The 27,538-nt window shown below is 43.0% G+C and overlaps 2 long non-coding RNA genes across 4 annotated transcripts in view; one reads left to right on the forward strand and one right to left on the reverse strand.

Annotated features, from left to right (window-relative positions):
• Positions 1–27,538, forward strand: part of LOC138849718 (uncharacterized) — a 100,185-nt gene that overhangs the window by 12,073 nt on the left and 60,574 nt on the right. The window lies entirely within an intron of this gene.
• LOC127493100 (uncharacterized) lies at positions 8,669–14,246 on the reverse strand. The gene is made up of 4 exons (XR_007923084.1): positions 14,000–14,246; positions 13,482–13,769; positions 12,808–12,936; positions 8,669–11,042 (listed from the first exon to the last, which is right to left on the reverse strand). It is a non-coding gene; the product is annotated as an uncharacterized lncRNA (long non-coding RNA).

Raw genomic sequence — 27,538 nt, forward strand, 5'->3', positions numbered from 1 at the left:
AAATAAATGATGAAAGAGAAAGGAGACAAAGATGGATTAACAGGGCATGACAAAGAGCTAAACTTGGTCGTGAACATGAACACCCTGGAGAGAATACACCACTCTCTAACTTCCCTTGCGAGCAGTTAATTCCCAGGTCTAAGGTGTAGGTCTGTCCTGAATAGGGACTTGTGTGACCCTGAACCGTCTCTAGACCAGAGAGATGAACATTTCCCTCCAGAATCAGAGAAGCTGTGCTGAAATCCCAATTCATTATTTATTAGCCAGAGTAATTGTCTTTTTTTTTTAAATCCAAGTTTCATTTTACAAACCTGCAGAAAGTAGAAAATTTCTCACCAGAGTGTTTGTGAGGATCAGACAAAACCATATTCAGAAGGGTTTTAGAAGCTTTTTGAAGAAATACAGAGAAAGGAAACAGGAAGAAACCTGACTTTGTGATTGGAGAAGGCTAATACTACCATTGCTCTGAGTTAAGTCAGAAAACCAGATGCCATGTACGTAAAGTCCCCAAATCGAGGATAATCAACCGTCTTCTGGGGAGGACAAACAGAAGGTAGCAAGCCAACAATTACATCAAGTTCACGTGCTTTTGGTGGACTATCACGTTAAACTTCAGAAAGACTCTTCCAGATTTCTTCAAAGCTCTTCCAGTTCCCCACCGCAGCGAACCCAGGCCTAATCGCTGTGTTATGACACATGCTGCATTCAAGCAAAAATGAGTGTGCCAAGGAAAAGCTACTGCTCACAGAGGGTGTAGCACACCCTCTGTGTGTTCAGGGAGAACTTGTCTAGCTGGTTCCACGTCGGCTCAATCTTTGGAGCGCAACTTCTGGTGTCAGCTGCACCAGCTAATATTGCATTAAGCATCACCAGCATGCCAGGTCCTCATTTAGTAGTGCGCTCTCTCTCTCTCTCTCTCTCTCTCTCACACACACACACACACACACACACACACACACACAGAATCACTGAAAAATTATAGATTGACATAACTTCCTAGATGGCCCCAGGACTTCAAGAGTTAGAGAAGCCTTAATCAGATAAAAACCAGTATGTGTTACCTATGTTTGAAAATGCTACAGCTGTGTTTAAATAACTGGTAGGGCAGTTCTTTTTTTCTTTTTCTTTTTCTTTTTCTTTTTTTTTTTTTTTTTGACTGTGCAGCCAGACAAGCTTTGGCACACTGGACAAACGCAATTCACAGCTTTCTGTTCTTTCTAAATTTTTGTTTTCTGTCTCTTCTGCTCCTCCTGGAGTTAGTCGTAGTCTTGTCAGAGGGACAAGCTGCGAGACGCAGAGGGCATGATTTCAGCCTGCACCATCTCTGCCTCGGGGACCGTGGGGGAACTGCAGTAGGTTGTGATCCCTAACCCCCTACTCTGTGCCTGAGTGCCGTGAACAGTTTTCAGCACACCTTGTCATCTGAGGAGTTTTCTGGAAGCCAGCCAGCTTCAAGGCCCAAGGTCAAGCAAGCACCATGACTATCAGCAACGAGGAGAACCTTGGGGGACCCAAGAGGTGGCTGCAGGTGGAGAGGCAGTTAGTGGACGCCGCAGAGCTGCCGGCTCACTGCTGCGGCTTCATTGTCGATGGCAGTGGCTGCTGTGACTGCTGGGAAGGCTTTATCTACAGATCAACACGCTGTGCCAGAGGGCTGACGGGAAAGCCCGCTTTGGCAGAAGCTTCCAGTTGTAGCCTGCAATGAGGCGGCAGAAGGAAAAGGAGGAAAAAAAATCTAGCAACAAACCAGCAGGTTCAGTTCCTCAGAGCACAAACACCAGATCTGGGTCTCCTCTGCTCCCTCTCCCGCTCCAGTAGCCACGGCTGCCTGCTTGCATTAATTACCTCTCATTCCCAGCGCATTTATTCCAAACTACCTTTAAGGTTCAAAGTGCAGGAACAAAATGACTTGGGTTGAAAGCAATTAACAAACAGGTTATTTTAATTTAACACATACTTTTAGCAGCTGGCCCAAATAGCTTGTACAGGTCATCGCAGAGTTGGCCATGCCTTCCCACCCATGGAAGCCCTTCTCCCTGTAACATACACTGATTTTATTTGGCGATTTAAATATTTCATTAAGTCATATTTACTCGACAGCAAAACCAGAGCAAATAATGAAATGAAGAGCTTATACAAATGTGTATTTATTTCTATATAAAATGTGTTAGAGTTTCTGTTAAGAAATTATCAATGTGTTGTCTCTGCCTCTTTTTCTTTTTGGGCTTTACTGTCATCCCTATAAGATGTTATTTATTATCTTTTAAAGATTTTATTTATTTGAAAGGCAAAGTTACTGGGGGGGGAGAGAAGAGTTCTTTTATTTTTTTTTTTTTAAAGATTTATTTACTTACGTAAAAGAATTACAGAGAGGCAGACACAGAGAGAGAGAGAGAGAGAGAGGTCTTCCATCCATTGGTTCACTCCCCAATTGGCCACAACAGCCAGAGCTGTGCCAGTCCTAAGCCAGGAGCCAGGAGCTTCTTCTGGGTCTCACACATGGGTGCAGGGCCCAAGGACTTGGGCCATCTTCCACTGCTTTCCTAGGCCATAGCAGAGAGCTGGATCAGAGGTGGAGTAGCCGGGACTTGAACTGACGGCAATATGGGATGCCAGCACTGCTGGTGGTGGCTTTACCCGCTGAGCCACAGCACTGGCATGGAAAGATCTTTCTTCCATTCACTGGTCCATCCTCTCAATGGCTGAACCAGTTGAGGCCAGATCAGGCAGCAAGCAGGATCCAGGAACTCCATCCAGGCTTCCCATGCGTGTAACAGTGTCCCACAAACGCTTGAGCCGTTTCTGCTGCTTTTTCCAGGCACATGAGCAGTGAGCTAAATGGAAGTGGAGCAGCCAACACTTGAACCAGTGTTGATATGGGATGCGAAACCCACTGGGGCACAATGAGGGCCCATGTTAGTGTTTATGGTTTTGGGACTATATTACTTTCCTCTTTACACCTTTATCTCCTGTCTTGAAAGCAGGTGCACTAGACTGTTGAAATCTTTACTTAATATATGCTAAACTGATCTTCTGTATATAAAGAGAATTGAAAATGAATCTTGATGTGAATGGAAGGGGAGAGGGAGCAGGAAAGGGGAGGGTTGTGGGTGGGAGGGAAGTTATGGGGGGGGGGGAAGCCATTGTAATCCATAAGCTGTACTTTGGAAAGTTATATTCATTAAATAAAAGTTAAAAAAAGGAAGCAGGTGCACTGTTCCATGTTGCCTTGTATACAGTGAGAATTTAACCATGCTGAATGAAGAAACTAACCGCTTCACAGAATTCAAAATAGCTATCTACAGGAGAAGTCTCCAAAATTTGACGCTAAATTTCCGTAAGTTAGCAATATGCTACCTACGGCTTCCTAAAAGAATTCCCCATTGGGTAATGGGTTCCTTGACAGCATTGAACATTATTTGATTTACATGCAACTTTTCAGGAATACTTAACAACATCCAGTGGGAGAATGCCCATTGCTTTATGGCGGGTGGTAATGACACCTGGAGAGTGGCTGTCTTTTACAGCTGCAGTAAATGCATATCGATTAAAATACATGCCCATGTGCAACCTGCTCTTCAATCTATTATTTAGGTACACTAAGTCGAGGTGGAGCTCCTTTGGTTTTGCTTAGTGCCTAGAGCACTGTTAGCACTCATTAAAAGTTAAGGACAGTCACGTCTGGCTGGCATGTGAAACACATTTTCCTTGTAACAAACCATTGAGTAGAATGGCAAGGGATGAAATGAATGCTGCATAAAATATACGGAGGTGGTAGAGTATGTTTACACTGACGGGGATAAGGTAAATGTATTTAGTGGATTTCTCTCACTGAAAGGTTACCCCTCATTACTGCCCACTTGTGCAATTAAAGAACCAAGAGAAAAGGCCCAGAAGGTTATATGTTAAGAAAAATTAAACAGGCACTTCTGAAAAATTAAAGTCAAGGGCCCAAACTATGAGACTATAATGACAAACCTAATAGAGAAAACACAATGCCTTTAGACATTAAGACTGGCTGTCCTAATTGGTTAAACAGAGCTGCCATAAGCAAATTTCTGATCGATTCTGCATTATATTTTGCCAGCTGGAATTTCACTGAGAGGAATTTGGTCTCTTTGAGGAATGCATGGGCCACATTCTTGTGGGGATGGTGGGCAGACCGTCTAAGATAAAGGCTTGGAAGAAGGAAACAGAGGCTCTGGCTGGGCCTTGATGCTGGTGGACTATTTGCCACCGAGAAAGCCTTTGACCATCTGGCTTTTTTCCTCTCTCTGTAGACAAACAGCATTCTCCTACAGTGATACTTGCTTAGCTCTTTTTTGGCTTAATAGTCTGTTTTCTAAATAAGCATCTTTATACAGAGAACTCATTTGTGTTCAACCAACAGATCAGTGAGCTTTCTGGAGAAGTGGGTAGACAGTCCAAAAATGAGTGCAAGAAGCCCTAGAGTTGGAGTTAGGAGACCAGGGATGTGCTCCTGCCTTTATTTCTGACTGTTCTTTGTTTGTCACCTTGAAACGTGATGCACAGCACAACCCTTATATAACTTGCCTGGGTGCTGTGAAAACAAATACAGTTTTCTAGATAAAAACAACACACAACGAAAGCCTCCGAACCTTTAGGTTCTTTTGAGGAAATGCAATACAGCAATTATTTATATATATAATATATATATTCATGAAAAATGTATATTATGACAAAACTATGCCTGGATTTCAAAATGTTTTGCACCTAAATAGACTTATTGTTTAATTCATTTCCTCATGACCTTTTTGGAATACACATGTACACACGCATATACACACATTATGAAAAATGAGACCTATGTTTCAGTCCGATAGGGTACCTGATGTTGTAGCTATTGGCCTCCAAACCTAACCAACTCTTCTCTAACTGTCCTATGTTTTTCAAAACATAATACTTTTAAAACTTTAAATTTATTAAAAAAATTTTTCTTAAAAATCAGAATGAACTTCTGATCGGTAAAACATGATTGTTTTCCCTTGTTTCTGATGCCTAGAAAATCAGTACATTGATTGAAATACACTCAGAAATAGAATTCATCATTAGTTCCAAAGACTTTCCTCGGATTCATTTCTGTTTCCACTTGTGTGACGATATCATGAAAAAGCCTCCCAATAACAGAAACTAGGAGCTAGCATGGCTGCAGCATTATGGATTTCTGAAAGGAATTGTATCCTTGGTTCCCCACATGCCAGAGACCAGCTGGGCTCAGAGAGAACCCTCTTCTAAGCCTAAACATGGTGCACACGGAGAACAATGAAAAGAAGGGGCGATCAAGCCGGGCAAGCACTCAGTGTCACTGCTGGCGAAACTGAGTCACTCTCCCAAAGTTAGACAGCCAGTGAGGGCCAGGCCAGAAGTTGAATCTTAGCCTCCTTATTTTTTTTTCTTAAAAAATTTACATTTATAATTTATTTGAGAGGGAGACAGACAGAGACAGCTCCTATTTGTTGGTTCACTCCCCAAAGCTAGGGTTGGGCTGGCTAAAAATAGGAGCTCAAAACTCAGTCTAGGTCTCCCATGTGGGTGGCAGGATCCAACCTCTCCAACCAGCACCTGCTGCCTCTTAGGGTGTGGACCAGCAGAAAGCTAGAATTGGGAGTGGAGGTAGGACTCAAGTCCAGACCCTTGCCATATGACAGCAGCGTCTTAACTGCTAAACCTAATTCTCATCTCAGACTTTTAGCCTTCTTGAAGGCAGAGTCTGCGTTCTGTGCACTGCACTGGCTGCACTCTGCTATTGTGTTAGAATTGGGAGAAAAGGACACGAGTGAGAGTCTTGAACCAGCACTGGTTTGAGACCTGGCTGCTCCACTTCTGATCCAGCTCTCTGCTGTGGCCTGGGAAAGCAGTGAAAGATGGCCCAAATCCTTGGGCCCCTGCACCCATGTGGGAGACCTGGAGGAGGCTCCTGGCTCCTGGCTTTGTATCGGTGTAGCTCTGGCTGTTGCAGCTATCTGTGGAGTGAACCAGCGGATAGAAGACCTCTCTCTGCCTCTGCCTCTCTGTAACTCTGCCATCCAAATAAATAAATAAATCTTTAAAAAAAAGAAAAGTATGAGCAAGGGCTGGTGTTGTGGTGCAGTGGATAAAGCCGCTGGTTGTGCCACCAGCATCCCATACTGGAGTGCCATTTCGAGTCCCAGCTACCCTACTTCTGATCCAGCTTCCTGCTAATGCACTTAAGAAAGCAATGGAAGATAGGCTAAGTGCTTCAGTCCCTGCCACTCACATCGGGGCCTTGATGGTGTTCCTGGCTTCTGGCTTTGGCCTGGCCCAGACCTGGCTCTTGTGGTCATTTGTGAATTAGTGGATGCAAGATCTTGCTCTCTCCCTCTGTCTCTCTCTTTGTCCTTCTGCCATTCAAATAAATAAAATAAATCTTTTTTTAAAAAGAATATAAGCAGAGGCAACCATGGAATAACTTTATAAAAAGTTTCCAAAACTCAAGTTCTGTGTTAGTGCTGTTAAATATTACCTGGCATCAGTAGGTGGTGCTGAGACCAGAAAGCACACAGCTGTAAATTACTATTACTTTGTGCTGAAAGTGTCAGTTCTGATATTAATTTGAATGGTATTAAAACTGATGCTAATTGTAGGCTCACCAGGCACAAGCAGATTTATTAGCACAGACTATGCTATTGTGAAATTATTATTTACCTGCAATGTAATCATCCTATCAATTTGCCAGAATTTTGTCTCCTCTGCTAATTTTTTTTCCTTAGCCTATCAATTACAGCTTAGCACCTGAGCAGCAAACAACAGCATGTGTTTGAGAAGCAAACTGAGGCAGAGAAAGTCTCTTTGTTTCCGATTGGCAGTTGTGTTTTAGACTTTAAAAAGTGTTAGAAATAGCACCTATGACAGGTTGCTCCCAGACTTTTAGGATGATAGAGTACAGAGGTTGATTTTGGAGGACAGCTGCTTTTAGGTCTTGACAGAAGGGACCTGATACTTCAGCATGTGAAACATAAAAGCAGTCCAGGCTGTTCTGAACAGAGGAGCAAGTTCTAGGCTCCTTTCTCACCATCTGGTAGGATCAGACTGGGTGGGTAAGCTTCAGAGGTTTGTCTCCCAGACAAGCTTCTTATAAAATAAAATATATAGTCTGTGTGTATATTGGAGCACTTCAAAAAGTTCATGGAAGATGAAATCTAAAGATATTTTGCTTCACTCCCCACGTGGCCACAATGGCTGGGGCTGGGCCAGGCTGAAGCCAGGAGTGCAGCACTCTGTCTGGGTCTCCCATCGGGGGCAGGCAGGGAATGAAGTACTTGGGCCATTTTCCACTGCCTTCCCAGGCACATTAGGGAACTGGACCAAAACTGGAGCAGCCTGATCCTCAGCCAGTGCTCTGATGTGGGATGCTGGTGTTGGAAGTGATGGCTTAACCTGCTGCACCACAACACAGCTCCTCAGTGCAATTTTTTTTAAATCAAAGCATATTTTTTCATGTGTATTTTCCCATGAGCTTTTTGAGGAACCCCCTCCTCCTGCCTTGTATAGTAAAGAGCACTAAAGAGATTGAAGGTGCCAAGAGGCAGTGCAGAAGGGAAGAAGGTTCCAACTGGTATAGGAGAGAAGGTTAAGATCTGTTTTGAAAGACTGATTTCAATGTAGCCCTATTTTTTATAGAAAGATTTTATTTAATAAATATAAATTTCATAGGTACAATTTCTAGATTATAGCAGTTCTTCTCCCCATACACACCCTCCCACCTCCTACTCCCTCTCCCATCCCATTCTTCATTAAGATTAATTTTTAATTATTTTTAAATAATAGTATAGACCAACTCTATACTAAGTAAAGATTTCAACAGTTTGCACCCACACAGACACACAACATATAAATACTAGTTTTACCATTAATTTTCATAGTACAGCTCCCTACATGGGGAGCAAGAGCACAGTGTCTCCTTTTATTGATTTAACAATTGACACTCTTATTTATGACATCAGTGATCACCAGAGGCTCTTGTCATGAGCTGCCAAGGCTATGGAAGCCTCTTGAGTCCACAGACTCCGACCTAATTTAGACAAGGCCATTATCAAAGTAGAAGCTTTCTCCTCCCTTCAGAGAAAGGCACCTCCTTCTTTGACTATAACCCTATTTTCAAGGACAGAAAGGTTTAATTTCTTCATTAAATTGATTTGTAAATTTGAGATATACCAAGAGAGAAAGAGTGAGAGACAAAAAGAGAGTGGCCATGCCCTGGTTCACTCCCCTAAATGTCTAAAATGGCCAGGACCAGGTTGGGCTGAAGACAGAAGGTGAGAATGCAATCGAGGTCTGCCACACAGAAGCTAGGAATCCAATTCCTGAGCCACTGCTCTTGCTTCCCAGGGTCTGCGTTGGTGGGAAGCTGGAGTTGGGAGCCAGAGGCAGGAATCAAACCCAGGCACTCCAATGGGGAACAGGGGTTTCCTGAACACTGGGCTACATGCCCACTCCTGAGGATGGAGAAGTTCAATAGTCAAACTTTGGCTTGCTAAGAACTTGAATGCATTTTACCAACTTCACATGAAAGCAAACACAAGGAAGCTTAGAAATGGAAATACAGAAATCCAGGAATATGGTCTAAGGACACCCAATAGCAGAGAGGGCCAAGTCTCAATTAACATTGTTATGTTGAGTGTTTTGAGACACTTATCTTGTGGTAGATTCTCTTGTTCAGATGTGTATTGAGTTGAAGACAAACATTCAGTATCTTCTAGAAGAATGTAAAGAGAGTCATGGCTAAAGTGGTAAATCTTAATGTTTTGAGATCTGTGGTGGGTCAGATTGGAAAGAACTTGAGAGACTGATAGTCTTGATTCTGGCATTTATGGAATTAGTTGATAATTACTTAATCATTGAATACTTTTTTTGGTAGCAGTGTTCTCAGAATAAGTAGTTTTTAATTCCATGAGAAAAAATATGAGGGTGCTTTGAAAGTTCATGGAAAACAGAATTAGAAGGTAAGTTTAGTTTGGTGTAAAACATTGAGGTCCATGTACTGTTTTTTCATGATGTTTTTTATGAGCTTTCTGAAGAAAAACAGAACATCTAGAGCTATTTCTATCATTTCCTTCTTGAAAAATCCTACCTACCTGCCCATTTGTGCACACATGCGTTGTCTCCTCTCACTGCTCTCTGCAGAATGGCTTGTTGTCCATTTCTCAGTGGCAGTCGCTAGTCTCTTGTCTCCAACAAGTCAGGAAGGGTCTCAACTCCAACGGAAGGGTTTAGAGATGAAGTCAGGTTGGGTATTTGGTTGCTTGCTGGTATTTCACTAGGAAAGTATTTCACTGGATGGTGCTATCATAGATAAATACGGAGCATAGTCTTTTTTTAAGATGGAAAAGCAAGGTTTTCATTGACCTGGATGAAGCCCAGGCTCCCGGCTTGGGCCTGGCCCAGTGCTGGTTGTTGAAGCCGTCTTGGGAATGAACCAGCAGCTGCAAGAGCTCTCTTGCTGTTTCTCTCTCTAACTCTGACTTTCAAAGTACGTAAATAAAGCTAAAAAAACCAAGAAAAATGGAGATATAACTATATATCTCAAAGGTAATAGACTATTTTTTCACATCTATCAGATTTACACATGTGTTACACACACACATGGATGTATGTAAACTTGACAGAATTACATTCAGAATCTTGGCAATTCCTTTTTTTCATTTCAAATGCAGAAAGGCAGACATTGTCTACATTGCCTAAATGACAGATCACACTTACCAGACCTGAAAATCAAGTCATTCCAACCTCATGGAGCTAGGTGCCAAGAATTGCAATTTTAGAAACTCGGTTTCTTTCTAATGAAACAAAGATCTTCTTCAGTTGAGAAAAACACATGGTTAGAGGAGAACTCTCTTTCTTGGATTGAACAAACTCTAGAAGAATGAAGCAGGAAAATGCTTTACAATGCTGTCAGAGTCAGATACCAATGTTTGTTACTAAAGACCTAAAAACCCTTCGATGATTACTGCAACTTCGCCGTAGCCATCTGGGATATCAGTTCCTGAAACAGTGAAAATCCACAGCAGAGAAGCTACAGTCCAGAAAATAAAAGAAAATATTTAAATATGTAGGCAGAAATTCAACCTACTATTTTTTTTAACTGCAATCAGCTTTTAGATAGTGGCATCTAACCCATGAATCGTACAGTTAGAGGCTGAAAGAAAAGAGATTTTTTTAAAAGTTTGATTTATTTTTAAAAATACAAAATTCCATACACCTTGAAGAATGACAAAAATATATTATTCTGCTAGTCAATTTATAATTAGTAGTAGTTCTATTCTTTTTTTAATACATTTTTTATTTGTTTGAAAGGCAGAGTTACAGAGAGGCAGAGGTAGAGAGAGAGACAGAGGTGTCTTCCATTTGCTGGTTCACTCCCCAGATGGCTGCAATGGCTGGAGCTGCGCTGGTCAAAAGCCAGAAGCCAGGAGCTTCCTCTGTGTCTCTCCACACAGGCACAGGGGCCCAAGGACTTGGGCTATCTTCCACTGCTTTCCCAGGCCATAGCAGAGAGTGGGACTGGAAGTGGAGCAGCCGGGATTTGAACTGGCACCCATATGGGATGCCGGCACTGCAGGTGGCGGTGTTACCTGAGTAGCTCTATTCTTTGAGTCCACTTATTAAAATGCTTCTTTGCTTCAATGAGGAAATTCTATGTTACTTTTTCCTTTAAAAGAAGTTTCTGAAAGTGAGTCTACATGCTCTTTCTTCTATGTGAACATTTCTCTTTCCTCAGTTAAGAGAACGAAGAAGCAGGGCACCCGGGACTTGAACCAGTGCTCCTCAGGGATGCCAGCGTCTCAGGCTGAGGCCAACCTGCTGTACCACCACGCTGGCCCCCAAGTTAGAGGCTTTTTATTTTGTTTTCTTTCCTAGCTGCCCTGGCTAGAAGTTCCAGTCCAATGTTGAATAAAATTGTTGGCAGCAGGATTTTGCATAATCCTTTTTATATGTTATTGGCTTTGGTTTGCTGGTGTTTTGTAGGGCATTTTGAATGTATAGTCATAAAAATTATCAGTCTGTAAAAAAAAGACAGTGGGTGGCACTGAATTGTATAAACGTTTTTGAAAAATAAGTTTGAAAATTTTAAAACAGATCTAGGCAACCTACTAAATCATGTTTTAAAAATTCAGAAACAGGCAGACACACACACACACACACATGCACCCCCACACACACACCCACAACATAAACTGATACTTTCCACTGTTCGTTGTTTTATATTCTCATCACTCAAGCATGCACATGGGGAGCTTGCCTCATCCAGCCTCCTCTTACTAGATCCTCCTTCTTTCCAGAGTTACCTAACTCCATTGTGTGCCTGCCGGAAAACACCAGGGACCAAGTGCCTCCTTCCGTGGGGAGTGGGAGTGGGAGTGGAAGAGGTGGGTGGAAGGAGAGGCCATGGTTTCTTCATACATTGTCCTTTCTGTATCCTCACAGCACCTGTTCCTCTGTGGCCATGTTTACTGCCAGAACTCTTGTACTGAGTTACTTATATGTTTGTTTCTTCATCTGGGAGGGTTCTGTTGAAATGAATGTAAATAAATAACCCTGGCTGGATCCTCTCAGTTTATCACTTTTGCTGCAGACCACACCTGTGCTCTGAGTCAGTCGCCTGTGCTCTCCTGTTTTTCTGGAAGAAATGGGTTCAGTCTCGGCCCTTCCTAAAACTCGACAACCATCCCACCCTTAGAGCTTCCTGGTAGAGTGGGCACTGAGTTTAGCGGTTCAGATGCCCATGGCTCACCCTGGAGCGACTGGATTTGATTCCTGGCTCCACTGCTGGCTCCGGCTCCCTGCCTATGCAGACCCTGGGAGGCAGTGGTGACAATGCAAGTAATCGGGTCCCTGCTTCCCATGCAGGATACCTGGACTATGTTCCCAGCCCCTGGCTACCATGTTGGCCCAGTCCTTGTCACTGTGGGTGTATGGGGAGAAGAAGCAGAAAACAGGAGCTCTCCTTCTGTATCTCTGCCTCTCAGAGAAACAAAATGCAATAATAGCCTAGTGGAGAATTCTTGGGTGCACTGATCTTGGGATCTGAGAGTGAAAGTGACAAGCCCTTGGGGGAGAGACTTCTGCTGTGGTTCTGAACAAATAGGCCTCAGGAGCAGATCATATCCCTTTTCATGTACACAGTCTGGCAAGGGCTCCATCCCTGTAGGCATCCCAATCTCACTTGGATTTCTCAAACCTAATTTAGATCAGGGTGTGAGTAGATGAGAGTGCTTGAATGAAGCAGCCCCTGGGGCTTCAAGAAACTCTCTTGCTAGGATGCCACCTTGTTGCTTCCTGGTTTCTTGAACCAAGCCTGCCTTTCAATTGGAGTTGGTGTGGAACAGAGCAGAGCCTGAGTACCAGTGCTGAGCACCTGTGCAACCTCGTTGTCGCATGTCTCTGTGCCTCAGTGTCCTCATCTGATATACAAGTGCAGTGATGGTATCAATCTCACTGGGCTATATAGAGTACTAGGTGAGTTTATTCCTGTAAAACATTTGAAATAGTGGCCGATGTCTAAAAGTATGTGGCTTCCATCTAGTGGCATTTATTACTATATGGATTATTTTTCTTCAAAGTTTTTTTCCTTTTAATTCTAAGATATTAATGAAATTCTGTAAAAGTCTCAGGGTCTCATGTTTCTCAGGAGAGAGGATCATAACCAGTCATGGGGTCAGAATGACAAATCCTGGGTCCCTCTGGGACTGATGGCTTAAGGACATTGGAGGCCTGTTTCTGTCTACTTTGCGTTCCCATAAAAAATCAAAATGAAAGTGTTTTTACCTTCCTCATCCCCAGGAGGGACTGTTCAGCTTTGCTTTGTCGTAGGGAAGTGATTTTAGGAGAAAAAGTTGAAATGCTGTGGCAGCAGCACAGGAGGTAAAGTATCTCTGAAACAGTTGGCGGTCAATCCTAAAAGGGTAAGACCAGTGTTATTTATGTCATATCCCTTCCTTCACTGAGTCCTTTAAATAGGAAAAAGTCCAAAGGTACCTCTATTTATACAGCTGCATACATGTATGTGTTCACACACCACGTATGCACCTCAACATGGGAAAGACAAGGTATGTGAAAGCAACATTGCAAGGATGGGTGAGCCACCTGTCAGGGACTTGCTTGATACGGGAGAACACCACTTTGCTATTTTGATTATTCACAGCACATTCTGCTGCTGTTGTTTACAAATTCAGAAGCAGACGCCTATGGAGGACTCCAGGTGCCACTGAGCAGCCTGACTTCCTGCTGCTGGTCTGCAGGGGGCAGGGTCTCTGAGGGTGCCACAGCCACGTGCCTGCTCACGTCCCCAGAGCACAGGCAAGATCTGGATAAGGACGGGCAGCTTATTTATTTACTTGAAAGTTAGGGTGACAGATAAATATGGAGATACATATGTGGTCTCTCTCTCTCTCTCTCTCTCTCTCACACACACACACACACACACACACATCTCCACTTACTGCACCACTCTCCAAGCAAGGATCCAGGAACTCCAGCCAAGTCTCCCACGTGGATGGCAGGGACCCAAGTTCTTGGGCCATCTTCCACTGCCTTCCCAGGCATATTAGCTAGAAGCTGGATCAGAAGCGGAGCAGCAGGGACTTGAACTGGCACTAAGATACGGGTACTCGCATCATAAGCAGTGGCCTAACCTGCCAGCCTCCCTGTAGTCTTTTTGATCCTTTCATCACCTGTTCTTTTTCCATGAAACACACAGCGCCTTCGCCTCTGCCATCTGTGAATTAAAGCTGGGGGCTGAAATTGTCAGTAAGCGATAAGCAATTGACTCATGGTCACACTCAGCTCTTGGTCTCTTAATGGCTATTATTGTTGCAGGAGGGGCTCATTACTTCCTAGGTGTGGCTTCCCCCGACCTGGGCCAGATCAGTTTATCAGAGACCAAATAAGCACATGTGATATAATTAAGGATGTGCGAAGAGCAAAGCAACCTCTTCCCATTTAAAAGAAAAATACTCACTTTTCTTTGGCAGCCACACCTTCTAATTACTTGCAAATGTTTAAGACTCATTATCTTCAAAGTTTGGAGAAAGACAGAACAAGAGGAGGGAAAGCACTGATAGTAGCAACTCTGAGGATCAAAGGCCCTGGTTACCGGCCTGGGCGATTCTTCTCCGGGCAACACCAGACCCCACCACAGAGAGGATGAGCTGACAGCCGTTAGGCAATCCAGGCAACCCAGAGCAGGAGGCTGTGTTCAGCCCCACAGCCTGGGACCCACTAGTTCACCCACTGCCTTTGAAGCCTTGTGTTGAGCAAGAGATAGTGGGTTGCGTAGTGGGGCGGGGAGGGAGGGAGGAAAGGGTTGAGTTTTTCAGGACTGAGGTGGTTAAACACTGCCACCTTTCTGCCCCTGGGCTGTCCCTGGGCCAGCTCGCCTCTGTGAAGTGAGAGCTACCTTTAGCTCTCAGTGAGTGGGCAGCTGGTCCTTGCTGCAGACTAGGAGGAAGCCTGTTGAGAAATTTCACTCCCACTGCTGGCAAGACACCCAGGGCTCTCCCTAGTCCCTTCTCTGTCTATGCCAGCTCCCTCCACTCTGCGAGGGGTGTGAGCTCCCTCATCCTCCCCTTGTGGAGTGCTCCACCAAGGAGGGACAGAGCCAGACTTCCAAGGGGCAAATGTCTGAACAAGCATCATGAAAAATCCTTTAAGATGATCTCAGGGAACTTCAGCTAGTTATCTGCATATGACATCAGAATTTCGGTTTTCAAATGAGGTTGACGTGATATAGAGAGCAAGCTGTCAAGTCTCAGAGGCGCAGGCTGGTCCTTCCCACTCCTTCCTGTTGTTCCTGCAACTTGGAATGTACGTTCTTAAGAAGGGGGGCTTTCGACAGTCCTGGGGAGGTGCGTGGCCTTCAAATGGTTCGTGGACAATGTGTACTGTGAAAAAACTAGGCATAGCCATCAAGTTTTGCACTAACAGACTTTTACATTTTTTTATGTTTTAAAGATTTTATCTATTTACTTGAAAGGCAGAGTTACAGAGAGAGAGTGAGAGGAAGGGAGGACTTTGAGTAAAAGAGAAAGAGATATAGAGAAAGGGAGAGAGAGAGAGAGAGACTAACATAATTTATTTTTTAATTCTATTTCTGTGAACTTTTGAAGGGCTGTCATAAATTCGAATGTGCAAACATTCCTGTCTTGTATCCCTGAATACTACCCTAGGGGTGTTTTTACCTTTTTTTTTTTAAAAAGATTTATTTGAAAGGCAGAGTGATGGGGGTGGGTTGAGACAGATATTCCATCCACTGGTTCACTCCCCAAATACCTGCGATGGCTGTGTCCGCACTAGGCTGAAGGCAGAAGCCAGGAACTTCATGTAGACCTCTCACATGGGTGGCAGGGTCTTAAGTACTTGGCCCATCATCCACTGCCTCCCAGGATGCACACTAGCAGGGAGCTGGATTGGAAGTGGAGAGGGACTCACTCTCCAGCTCCTACATGGGATATGGGCATCCCAAGCAGTGGTTTAACCTGTTGTGCCACAACACCCACACCAGGGTGTGTCTTTAAATCTTCTTAAAGGACTTTGGCCTTGGGACAAGGATACTACAGATGTTTCTCTGACCATCTTGGTCCATTCAGCTGTGGAAATGTGTCTGCAGGTTTCAGGAATGCATTAAAGGGACCTAAAAGGAGGAAAGCCTGTCTCTGGCCTGGAGTGAATTCCCAGCTATGGGACTTATTTATTTCTCTCTATTCCTCCTCTCTCTCTCTTCCCTCCATCTAACACTGCCAAAATCATGCATCGCTTGCCTCCTGTCTTTTTTTAAAGAAATATTTTCTCAGTTTTACAATACATTCTGATGATTATTCTTCCCACTCTCTAGCTTTAGGGAGAATACTAATGGAAGGACATGGACAAATTTGCATTAGCTTAGAGAACAATCTCCAAGTAGCTTCCTCTGCTACAGGACCTTCCTGTTGGGGACAGGCCTGCAGAAGCTTCCATTTTGCCGCTTGGATCTGAGAGTCAGCCTCAGCAAAGCTCAAACAGCCAAACAGTGCCTCTCTTCCTTTGAGCTTTTATGCTACTTTAAACTTTTTAAAAGGGACTGGATTCTTAAACTTCTTCTCTCTTAAAGTTGAAAAACATTTTTAGTATCTGTTAACTGTTTATGTTGTGCTCAGCACTTAACCAATGCTATAAATGTTGTGCTATATGAGAACCATATGATAGGACTCCCTCCTGGAGGCTGCCATTCTGAAGAACAAGGTACACTCGGCTGTGTGCGTGTGTGTGTATGTGTGTGTGTGTGTGTTTACCCATGAGCACACGCACATACATACACACACGCATATGGGAACTTCAGAAAGTTTGTAGAAAAAAGTATGTGTTTATTTTGGTGCAAAAACAATTTTGCAATACATTTTTTTTAAAAAAAGATTTATTTATTTCCTTGAAAGTCAGAGTTACACAGAGAGAAGGAGAGGCAGAGAGAGAGGTCTTCCATCCACTGGTTCACTTCCCAGTTGGCTGCAATAGCTGGAGCTGTGCTGATCTGAAGCTAGGGGCCAGGAGCTTCTTCCAGGTCTCCCACACAGGTGCAGGGGCCCAAGGACTTGGGCCATCTTCCACTGCTTTCCCAGGCCATAGCAGAGAGCTGGACGGGAAGTGGAGCAGCTGGGACTCAAACTGATGCCCATATGGGATGCCAGCACTGCAGTCAGTGGCTTTACCTGCTACAGCACAGTGCTGGCCCCAATACATACATTTTTAATAGTATACATTTTCCAAATATTATGAGAAGGATCTTTTTGCACCAAAACATTTTTTATACCAAGATACACTCATACTTTTAAAAAATTTTATTTGCTTATTTGTTGGAGAAGGAGAGAGAGAGAGAGAGAGAGAGAGAGATTTCCCATCTCTCTCATTCATTCCCCAAATGTCTGCAACAGAGGGCACTGGGCCAGGCTGAAGCCAGGAGCCAGAGCTCAGTTGGGGTTTCCCACATGAGTAGCAGGGACCCAACTGTGTGTAATATTGACCCATTACTGAGGCCTCTCAGGGTCTGCATTAGTGGAAGCAAATTGGGAGTGGAGGTGGGGCTTGAACCCAGGTATTCCGATACGGGATAGGGGTGTCCCAACCAGCATCCTAACTATTAGACCTAACACCCATCCCACTATGAACTTTCTGAAGTACTCTCAAGTGTGCATGTGCATGTGCATAATGTAGATATGTGAGTATATGTATATACTCTTACACATACATAATGTCGATGTATACATCTCAAGAACATATATATGTAACACACTTTTTTTTACAATTGAGAAAACTTAATAAATCATTGTCAATCTTTATAATGTTTCAAGCTGGTTCTAGTTTTTTATAATATCCATTTTTCCAAGAACTTTTTTTTTTTAAAGATTTATTTATTTATTTGAAAGTAAGAGTTACACAGAGAGAGAAGGAGGGGCTGGTGCCGTGGTGCAGTAGGTTAATCCTCTGCCTGTGGTGCCGGCGTCCCATATGGGTGCCGGTTAATCCTGGCTATTCCACTTCCAATCCAGCTCTCTGCTATGGCCTGGGAAAGCAGTAAAAGATGGCCCAGGTCTGTGGCCCCCTGCACCCTCATGGGAGTCCTGGAAGAAGCTCCTGGCTCCTGGCTTCGGATTAGCACAACTCTAGCCGTTGCAGCCAATTGGGGAATGAACCATTGGATGGAAGACTTTCTCTCTCTCTCTCTCTATCTCTCTCTCTGCCTCTCCTTCTCTCTCTCTCTCTTTTTAAAATATTTTATTTATTTGAGAGGTAGAGTTACAGACAGAGGGAGAGACAAAGAGAAAGGCAGTGGCTTTACCAGCCACACCTCAGTTCTGGCCCTTGTTTTAATTTCTAGAATTATGTGATTGTCATGATTTTCTACCCACAAAAGTACCATGAGAAATGCTGATGAAAAGGAAAATTTAAAAACTCCTGGTTCCCTAAATATCCAACAAGGAACACATCAAAGATATTTTCTTATAAATGTGTGGGGCTCACTGAGCTTCCCTCTAAAATGAAAATCTGAATTATCTTTTTCTCAATGCATATTTATGTAATTTCATTTATTGAAATGATATTCATGCATCAAATATGTAGTTAGGAAACCAATCCTTTAGTGAGTATTCAATAGTTATTGACATAGAACGAAACCTACTATTATCTGAATTCAAAACTCTCGAGAATTTATTGAGTGTGGAAGAGTATTTATTTTTGGCTATAGATAAAGTGGCAAAACAGAAAACTCTAAAGAAAAAAATCTCTACCTCTAATCACTATTCCTTGCTGGTAGCTCTCTCTGGAGTAACGTATCTAATGACCTCTCTTTACCAATCAGATCATTATCATAATAGGTTCATGTCCTAAAGACATCACATTAAAGTAGAAGCAGTAGCTGAGCTCACAGATTTCATGGAATATGAATTTAGACATTTCTCTGCCTCACACAGGAAGTTTTAAAATAAAACAGAAGATCAAAGCATGAAGAAAAAATGGTGCTTTAGTCATTCAGATCAAACTTCCCGTTCTTGTCACATTTGTCTTTCTTCCATAGTCTCTCTCACACACACTCTTACTTTTTTCAATTGTGTAATATCAACAGAGGGAAATGAATTTCTTATTCACAATGTCTTTAATATGTTACAGTATGTTGGCTGACAAGTGATTTGACCCAATGGGGCAGAATTACAGCTCTGTCCAAGGAGGTTCACACCCACTGGTGCACAGTGACAGGGTGCATAGTGCTCGCCTTGCCTGAACATAACGGGGATGCAGAATAGAAACGCTTAGTGGCCTTGCAACCCGGCAACAGGGCACACAAAAGCCCCAGGAGCAAACGAACTTTTCTCTTCACCACCTGCACTACTTCTGTTTAAAACGTGTTAAGGCACGAACTGGAATTCGTCCTGTATCTGACGACATTTCTCAGGCAAATTTGACTGCCTGACAGCTGACACCTACCAGTCACAAGAGGAAATGTGTTCAAAGGTGGAGAGAAGAATCATGCTCTGAAAGGCCAGTTGCCATCTTTATTACACACTGGTGAGCCATTCTGGTTCCTAACTGCCCCTCGCTGTGACTAATAGGCCAATTTGGGCTTCATTTTGCTGAATCAGCCTGCTGGAGCGGTGGGGTTTTGCCACTGAGAAGCCAGAGTCTGCACCTGAAGGAACCGATTTGTTCCTTCATGGAACTAAACCAATGGTTGCTTTCAGCAGATTATGGGAATTGGAAATAGGTGTTAGATCGCTTCTCGGCCTTTTGGCTAAGATCAAGTGTACGTATTAGATTACACCACCACCGAGAAAATATACTCACACACTTGTATATAAGTACACACACACACACACACACACTTGATTTTGGTTTCAGGATTGGCCCAGACCTCAAACAAACATGAACAAACAAACAGAAATGCAGTCTCAATCTAGGAATTTGGCCAAAAAGACTTTTCTTTTCTTTTTTTTTTCTTCAAAAAGACTTTTCATCCAACTTGAGTTTTATCATCAAAGTCACTTCCCAAGAGAAGTACTTAGCTTTCAGACAAGTAAAATATTTCCAACTTTTAAGACTTTTTTATGATCAGGTTCAGTGAAATTGCCATATCTCTGGGTACAATCAAGTTTGTAGATGAAGTCAGCATGATCCACAAAAACAGACTGACCCAAAATGCAGGAGGGCACACAGGCCAACAATCCAAGATTCCCAAGACCCTTGATTCATATGTAATGATGCATCTTTGCAAATGGAAAGAGAATCGAGAGAGTCTCATTTTGTTGACCCAAATATCTTCCTTCGCTTGGACACATCATGAAATGATAACATCCACAGGCAGAGGAAAGTTAGTGAGGCATAAACACAATGAAAATCACAGGGAAAATTCAGGACGCTCAGGCACAACCCAACCCCAAGAAATGTTTCAGTTATGTAACTGCCTGGTAGTACACTCCATTTAAAGCTGTCTTCTTCAAATTCGTGACACTTTGCACTCTGTCAATAACGAATTCTCATAAGCTTTAACTGATTCTTCTAAGTTTCTATTCCCCCTCAGAAAGAAAAACTTGAAAGAATATGATTTTGTCATAGCCAAAAAATTTTTAAAAAAATCAGTGTGAGATGGATGCCACCTCTGAATTAGTGGAGTTAAAAAATACATACCTTGGCCGGCACCGCGGCTCACTAGGCTAATCCTCCACCTATCGGCGCCGGCACACCGGGTTCTAGTCTCGGTCGGGGCGCCGGATTCTGTCCCAGTTGCCCCTCTTCCAGGCCAGCTCTCTGCTGTGGCCAGGGAGTGCAGTGGAGGATGACCCAAGTGCTTGGGCTCTGCACCCACATGGGAGACCAGGAGAAGCACCTGGCTCCTGGCTTCAGATCAGCGCGGTGCCCCGGCCGCAGCGCGCCAGCCGTGGCGGCCATTGGAGGGTGAACCAATGGCAAAAGGAAGACCTTTCTCTCTGTCTCTCTCTCTCACTATCCACTCTGCCTGTCAAAAAACAAAAAACAAAACAAAACAAAAAACCTGGGAGCCAGCGTTGTGGCATAATGGGTTAAGCCACCGCCTGCAGTGCTGGCATCCCATATGGGCTCTGGTTCAAGTCCTGGATGCTCTGCTTCTGATGCAGCTCCCTGCTAATGCATCTGGGAAAGCAGCAGATGCTGGCCCCAGTGCTTGGGCCCTCGTACCCCTTGGGAGGCCCGACGAAGCTCCTGGCTCCTGGGTTTGCCCTGGACCAGCTCTGGCCATTGTGGCCATCTGGGGAGTGAATCAGCAGATGAAAGATCTCCTTCTCTCTCTGCCTTTCAAATAAGTAATGCGTGTGTGTGTGTGTGTGTGTGTGTGTCTGCATATGTATGGTTCTTACTATGGACTGGACTGTTTCCCTCCATCCCTAAATTGTTATGTGGAAGCCCTGGCCACCAGTTTGACTGTATTTGGAATAAGGAGATAACTAAGATTAAATGGGGTCATGAAGATAGAGCCCTAATCCCAAAGGACTTTTATAAGAATAGAGAGAGGGGCCAGCATTGTGGTGCAGCAGCTTAAACTCCTGCCTGGGATGGTGCCAGCATCCCATGTCAATGCTGGTTTGAGTCCAACTTCCTGCTAATGTGCCTGGGAGGGCAGTGGATGACAGCCAAACACTTGGGCCTCTGCCACCAATGCTGGAGACCTAGATGGACTTCCAGGCTTCTGGCTTTGGCCTGGCCCAGACCTGGCTGTTGCAGCCATTTGGGGAGTAAACCAACAAGAGAAAGATCTTTTCCTTCTCTCTGCCTTTCAAATAAATAAGTAGAGTAAAAAACCAAAAAACCAAAACCAAAAAAAAAAAAAAAAACCAGAATCACCCAACTCTCTCCTTCTGCATCTGGATAAACAGTGAGAAGATGGCAGTCTGAAAGCCATGAAAGAGAAGCCTAAACAGGGACTGAACTGGTCAGCACCTCGATCTTGGACTTCCAGCCTTCAGAACTATGAGAAACAAATTTTTGTTACTGATGCCCTTAACCTGGTATTTGATTTTATTTTATTTATTTATTTTTTTTGACAGGCAGAGTGGACAGTGAGAGAGAGAGAGAGAAAGGTCTTCCTTTGCCGTTGGTTCACCCTCCAATGGCCGCCACGGCTGGTGCGCTGCGGCTGGCACACCGCGCTGATCCGATGGCAGGAGCCAGGTGCTTCTCCTGGTCTCCCATGGGGTGCAGGGCCCAAGGACTTGGGCCATCCTCCACTGCACTCCTGGGCCACAGCAGAGAGCTGGCCTGGAAGAAGGGCAACCAGGAAAGAATCCGGCGCCCTCACCGGGACTAGAACCCGGTGTGCTGGCGCCGCTAGGTGGAGGATTAGCCTATTGAGCCGTGGCGCCGGCCTTATTTTTTTCATATAGAAGCTAAAGCAAATGAAGACAGTTCATTTTACTTCTCAGTAGGCCTGCAAATGGATCACCTAATATCTTCGTTCATGATTTCCCCACATTTAAAGGACAACTGAGGCATGCAACTGTTAAATAACTGCCCAAGGGTGTAGCCCTGGAGGTTCTTTCAAAGAGCCCAGGATTTGGGGGATTCTGAAGGCATCCTCTGGAGGTGGGGGAGGGCAGGCAGCCCTGTCCACACCTGCGTGTTTTACGGTGTTTCTGCGCAGATCACCCTTGCTGCTGGGGCCTGTGGGAAGCAAGACATTAAAGAAGCACTGATTCCTGCCCTGCCGTGTTGGTTGTAGGATCTTTGCAATGGAAAAGGAAGTTTGCCTTTCGTTTCCCTGCTGCTCTGAGTCCAGCGAAGGCCCTCAGCAGTACCAGGTCCTCTCCCAAGCCCCATTTGCCTGCTGTCTTAAACAGGGCATCCGGCATGATGGAATTGTTCCTTGATGCCCCGGCATTGTCCTCATGTAGACTGATTTTTATAGTTTTCAGTGCTGCCATGAAAGAGAGAGAGACTTGTAAGGCTGTTTCCATGTTGAATGGAACCGGACAGCTTTTTGTTGTGGTAGTTTTTGCTTTCATCCACACAGGCAATAGGTTTGGAAATTTTTAAGCACTTTCTTTGTCTTAATTAGATGGCGTTATGATACTCATTGTAATAGATAATAGTTGACGTTAATCAAAACAACCAAGTTTCTAATTGAATTGATAAGCCAATCAGTCCCCTTAGGCGTTTTATAGCATAGTATGTAGAATGAGAATAATTAGATGTATTTGTACAATATGGTGAAAATTAAAAGAAAAAAGATATGATTTGTAACTGTAATTTAAAATGTTGGGATTTTTTTCCAATTATCATTACCATTAGTGATTCTCTGGGGAAATTGCTAGTAAAATTTACTTGGACTTTTGTAAAATAAGGAGTCTAAGCCAAAAATTAAACAAATACATATCTATTTTTTGAAAGAAGAATATGCACATTTGCTTATTTACTTAAACTGGGTTGTCAAAAGATGCTGTGTGATAAGGACTTTGGCCTGCAAGAAAGATCCACACCTCTCTCAGATGCTCAGATGCTAATTTCCTTGATCCCTTCCTATGCGGTTTTTAGTACTGTGGTGTCAATGGAAAATTCTGAATGAGTTTTGCCATGGAAGGAGGGTATAGGCAAGGAGAGGGTCTGTCAGCCTTGGTGAATTGAGGAAACTGGGCTGGTCTACAGCAGGCTTAGCAATGACATTGGACTTAGCTGTGTTTCAAATACCTCTCTCAGTGGACAAGAAGGGTCTGCAATGCAGTGGTTCCCAGTCAAAACCCCTAGCAGGGCTGATTAAAACAGATCCTTGGGGGTTGATCCCAGGGTTTCTGCAGGTCTTGGGTAGGGCTGAGAATCTGCACTGCTCACCAGTGCCCTGGTGCTTCTGCCCCTGTTCTAGGGGCCATTCTTGGAGAACCTCCACTCTGGCTGTTGTTTGATGAGGAGTAAACCCGGGTCTTTTGTATTTTCCTAGTTCAAGTAAGTTCTTGGAATTATCAATCCTTTTGATTAGCTCAAGGGGCCTGTTTGCCAAAATAGCTTCTAAAGTATCAGATAAAATATCTGTAGAACTTACAAAAGACATAAATAATCTTGAAATTTTATCACTTGTGAATCTCCTCTGCCTAAATGTCTGTTTTTCTCTCTGTGTGTGAGCACGTGCATGTGTATTGAGTAAGTCAGATGCCTTTCCACCAGTTTCTTTCCTTGTAAATCATTTGATGTAAAAATGGGTTGGGATGACCCTCCACTGACCCCAGTCCTATCATGGTCAATGATTGAAGACTGGTCAAGAGAATAAAGAATTTATTTTTAAAGAATAGGAGATCCAAAGGTGAGATCTAAATTTCTGATGCTGAGTCTCATTTTCTGGAAGAATCTTAGAAAAAAAATTGCACTTACTATTGTAGCTAAAAATCAAGGGTTTTATTTTACAGTTTTTGGATCTGTAGAAGGTCCACAGGGGGCAAAATTCTATTTTTTTAAACTTTCTGAAATAATACATAAAGCATTATAACTGTGTGAGGTGCACATTTTCCAGAGAATGGATCCATTATCTCCAAGAGATTCCCATGGTATTCAGATAATCTTTTCTTTAATTTTAGAAGTATACAAAAGTACTTTTCATTTGCTCAGACTGCTAACTTTAATATCACCACTGTATTTACTGAAGCTATTGTTTTAGAATATCTACCTGCACATAACACTCAGTTGTGTCTCAATAATAAATCAAAGAACAGTAGTTACTACCTTACTTTTCAAAATCAATCTGGAAAAAGAAAACAACAGACTAATGAATGACAACATGAAAAAAAAGGGCCCAGTTCAGAAGCCATGGAAATACCTAAGACATTTACATGGGAGACAATGGCATCACTGTATTTTTCTCCTTGGGTGAAGTGCCAGGGATGTTACATGCTCAGACAGAATTTTGTGGACTAGAAATCAATACCCCACTTCCAGTTAGCCAAGAACGGCCTCTTGGAGGCTGTGGGATTTCTCTTTTCACTCCTCCCACCCTTTTCATGACCAAGTTCTCAGTTTATTTTGAAGATGGCTCAGAGGGTGGTTATTTAATGTAACAGACAGCCCAATGTTTTTGTTTTATGCAGTGTCCTCTTTGATTTAAAGGTTTTGAATGAACAGTTGATTGGCAATGAGGTAGAATGAACAGTTGATTGGATTTACATTACATAGAAGAAAGCACACCTTCATGTGGAAACAGACTGGGAATTGTGTGTTCTGTGTTCTGCCAGGATCTTGCTGGTGTCACATTGTCATCTGCAGGATAGAACTCAACATCATGGGACATGAGGAGGTTGCTTATGACTCAGGATTCTCAAGGATGTCACCGGAAGGGAGAAGCACACAAAGCAATGCCCTGATGAGTAGCACATTCACTGCGAGAGGCAGCACGGTTCACTGGAGGGTGAGCCGTCCAGGCCTCGGAAACCTTGCAAAATTCCGATTGAGTCAGTCCTGTTGTTCAGCAAAGCAGTCTGGCTGCAAATTCTGTGTAGTCACCATAAACTAATTTAGTATACTTTACAAAGTCTCAGCATGATGTGCTACAACTCTTAAGCTTTCCAGGGCAGTTATCTTGTGACTTAAAAATAAAAATCAAGCACTGGGATGTGCTCTCCCTTGTTGTCTAACAGCACAGTTAGTTCACCACCAGTTAGAGGTCGTGACTCACCTTACCTCTTCACTCACATGCTTTATGAGACAAAACCCGATTTACCCAATCTGAGCTCCAACTTTCTTAAAGGTCAGTTGGGGGTTACAATGGGATTTTAAAATAAGAATTCAATAATAGACATGAAGCATCTGGCCTAGTATCAACACTAAAAATGTTGGTTCTTCGGTCATTCTCTGAGATTTCAAAGATGGCATTCAAATAAAACTCCACTGTATTTTAATCTGGATCACACTATGATCATAGAGGGGAATATTCAGTTATTTAAATTCAAATATTGGTTCTAATTTTGGGAAACCATCTACCTTTAAATATTACTATGAATGTATTCTAATGAGAGTCCCATTATAAAGGAGTTTTATTTTATTTTATTCTTTCTACAAGTGTTGCAAATGCAATACATTAAAAAAATAAACAGGAAATAGGTGTTATTGTTTAGTGTTTTGTGGGCTGGGATGGTATTCCTAATTTGAAATCATTGGAGTGGGATGTTATTCTCTAGATTGGAGAGTAGCCTGCAGGGGATATTTGTACACTCTGATGTTTGGGAGAATATGTTATTTACCACCTGTAAGTTGCCTATCTTGTTATTTTTGTTGAGAGTAAAGCTATAGTCTTTACCTCCATTAGGTAGTGTAGTTTGGTTAATGGATGGGTAACAGGAAAGAGTGTAAGGGGAAGCCAATGTTAATATGAACTCCTGCCGTTTTTATTATAGTGGCACCCGCAATAGTTAAGGTTGAGCAGCTGTTTCCATTATGAACTCCTATTTCAGGGGTTTATAACTGAGCTGTAAAAATTTGCTCTAGGCTAAAACTCCGCTTACCCAGTCTTAGCCTGGGAGAATCTTTCCCCTTATAATTTTTTTTCTTGAAAAGAAGAAATCAATTTAGCCATTTAAAATAATCAGAAAGCACAGAAATTTTTAAAAGTATATAATATTTATCATGTTCATCACAGATGTTGGAGTTGATGATGATAATAGCATTTCTACATATCTAACAAGAAAAGTCTCTGGGTCATGTCTTTGAAATGTACATACCAAATGTCCAATGCAGACTGATGTAGCAATCTATCAAGAGCAGTAATTTCATAGACCATAAAATGAGTCATTATGTATTAAAAATACACCAATATTCTTCCTATTTTAATTATATTAATTTATTTGTTAATCAGAGATGGCTTTAGAAATTGAGGTAACTTTCTCAAACTCTAGAAATCATTTTGCATGTCGGCAGAGCAGTACATTGACATGTTAAACTGATGAAAGCTTATGGAAGACACTCATGGCGTTTTTATTCATGTGTTTAGAAGCCTTTGACAGATATAAGAGGGATTACTTTAGCTTGCCAAAGAAGGCTATATATACCTGAGAGCAATAGGAGTCTATCTAAGCACGATAGAAAAATGACAGGAATTGACATCACAATATGCTTTCACATACGTTTTGTTATTACTTGGGAACGGTGAGGCCAACAGTTGAGGCAATGACCACCATAACAAAATCAGTCTGTTACTCACAGACCCCCAGAGAAAGAGGCACAATAGGACCGCATGGGGAGGAACCAGGGTTGGTCAGGAGGCAGGGGGAGAGGTTAGAACCATGTACGAGAGCCTTATAATGGTTTCTGTGGGAGGACACGGATGAAGCAAAGTGAACAGGCTTAGGATTGGCTATTTCGAATAATTCCAGGGGGCTTTAAGGGGTAGAGCAGTCCCTCCCATACAAGGCCTTCAGAATTCAGAAATGAGACAAGAGTAACACCTAGTACTCGGGTACGGCTTCAGACCTGGCTGTTCTCTCATGCTTCAACAAACACTGGCAAGAATTATTAGTTAAGTATCGGTTTCCACCTCAGTGAAAAGCAGACAGTGACCCTGCCTCTAACTCCTCTTAGTTGGAATCCAGACTTCTCTTCCTTTTCACTGTGTGTCCCAGGGTAAGTTACTAGCCCTGTCTGTGCTTCAGTTTTCTCTTATTTTTCATGGGGAGACTAAATTGGTATATGTCATGGGGTTGCTGTGGGTATTAATGGAAATAATTGATGTAAAGCAATTGACACAAACTGGCACATTGCAAATGTGAATTAAACGGTAGCTATTCTAGAAATGTAATTTTCCTATAAGCTCAACTCTCCATTGCAAAAGTCTGTGGACTTGGAGTACCGTGGTTTTGAAAAACAGCTCTGTATCTAGCAGCACAGAGAGAAAAAAATGAATTCTTGTTTCTGAGTCACCCATTGGTTATCAACTGCATAGCAGGAAGAGAGCTCTCATGAGTTCCAAGGAGGCTCAATACAAGGCGAGATACCCCAAGGGGGTGGCCGAACAGCCAGATTTCTTACTGTTCTT

This window comes from Oryctolagus cuniculus, chromosome 5, assembly GCF_964237555.1.
Source record: "Oryctolagus cuniculus chromosome 5, mOryCun1.1, whole genome shotgun sequence".
Taxonomy (NCBI): domain Eukaryota; kingdom Metazoa; phylum Chordata; class Mammalia; order Lagomorpha; family Leporidae; genus Oryctolagus; species Oryctolagus cuniculus.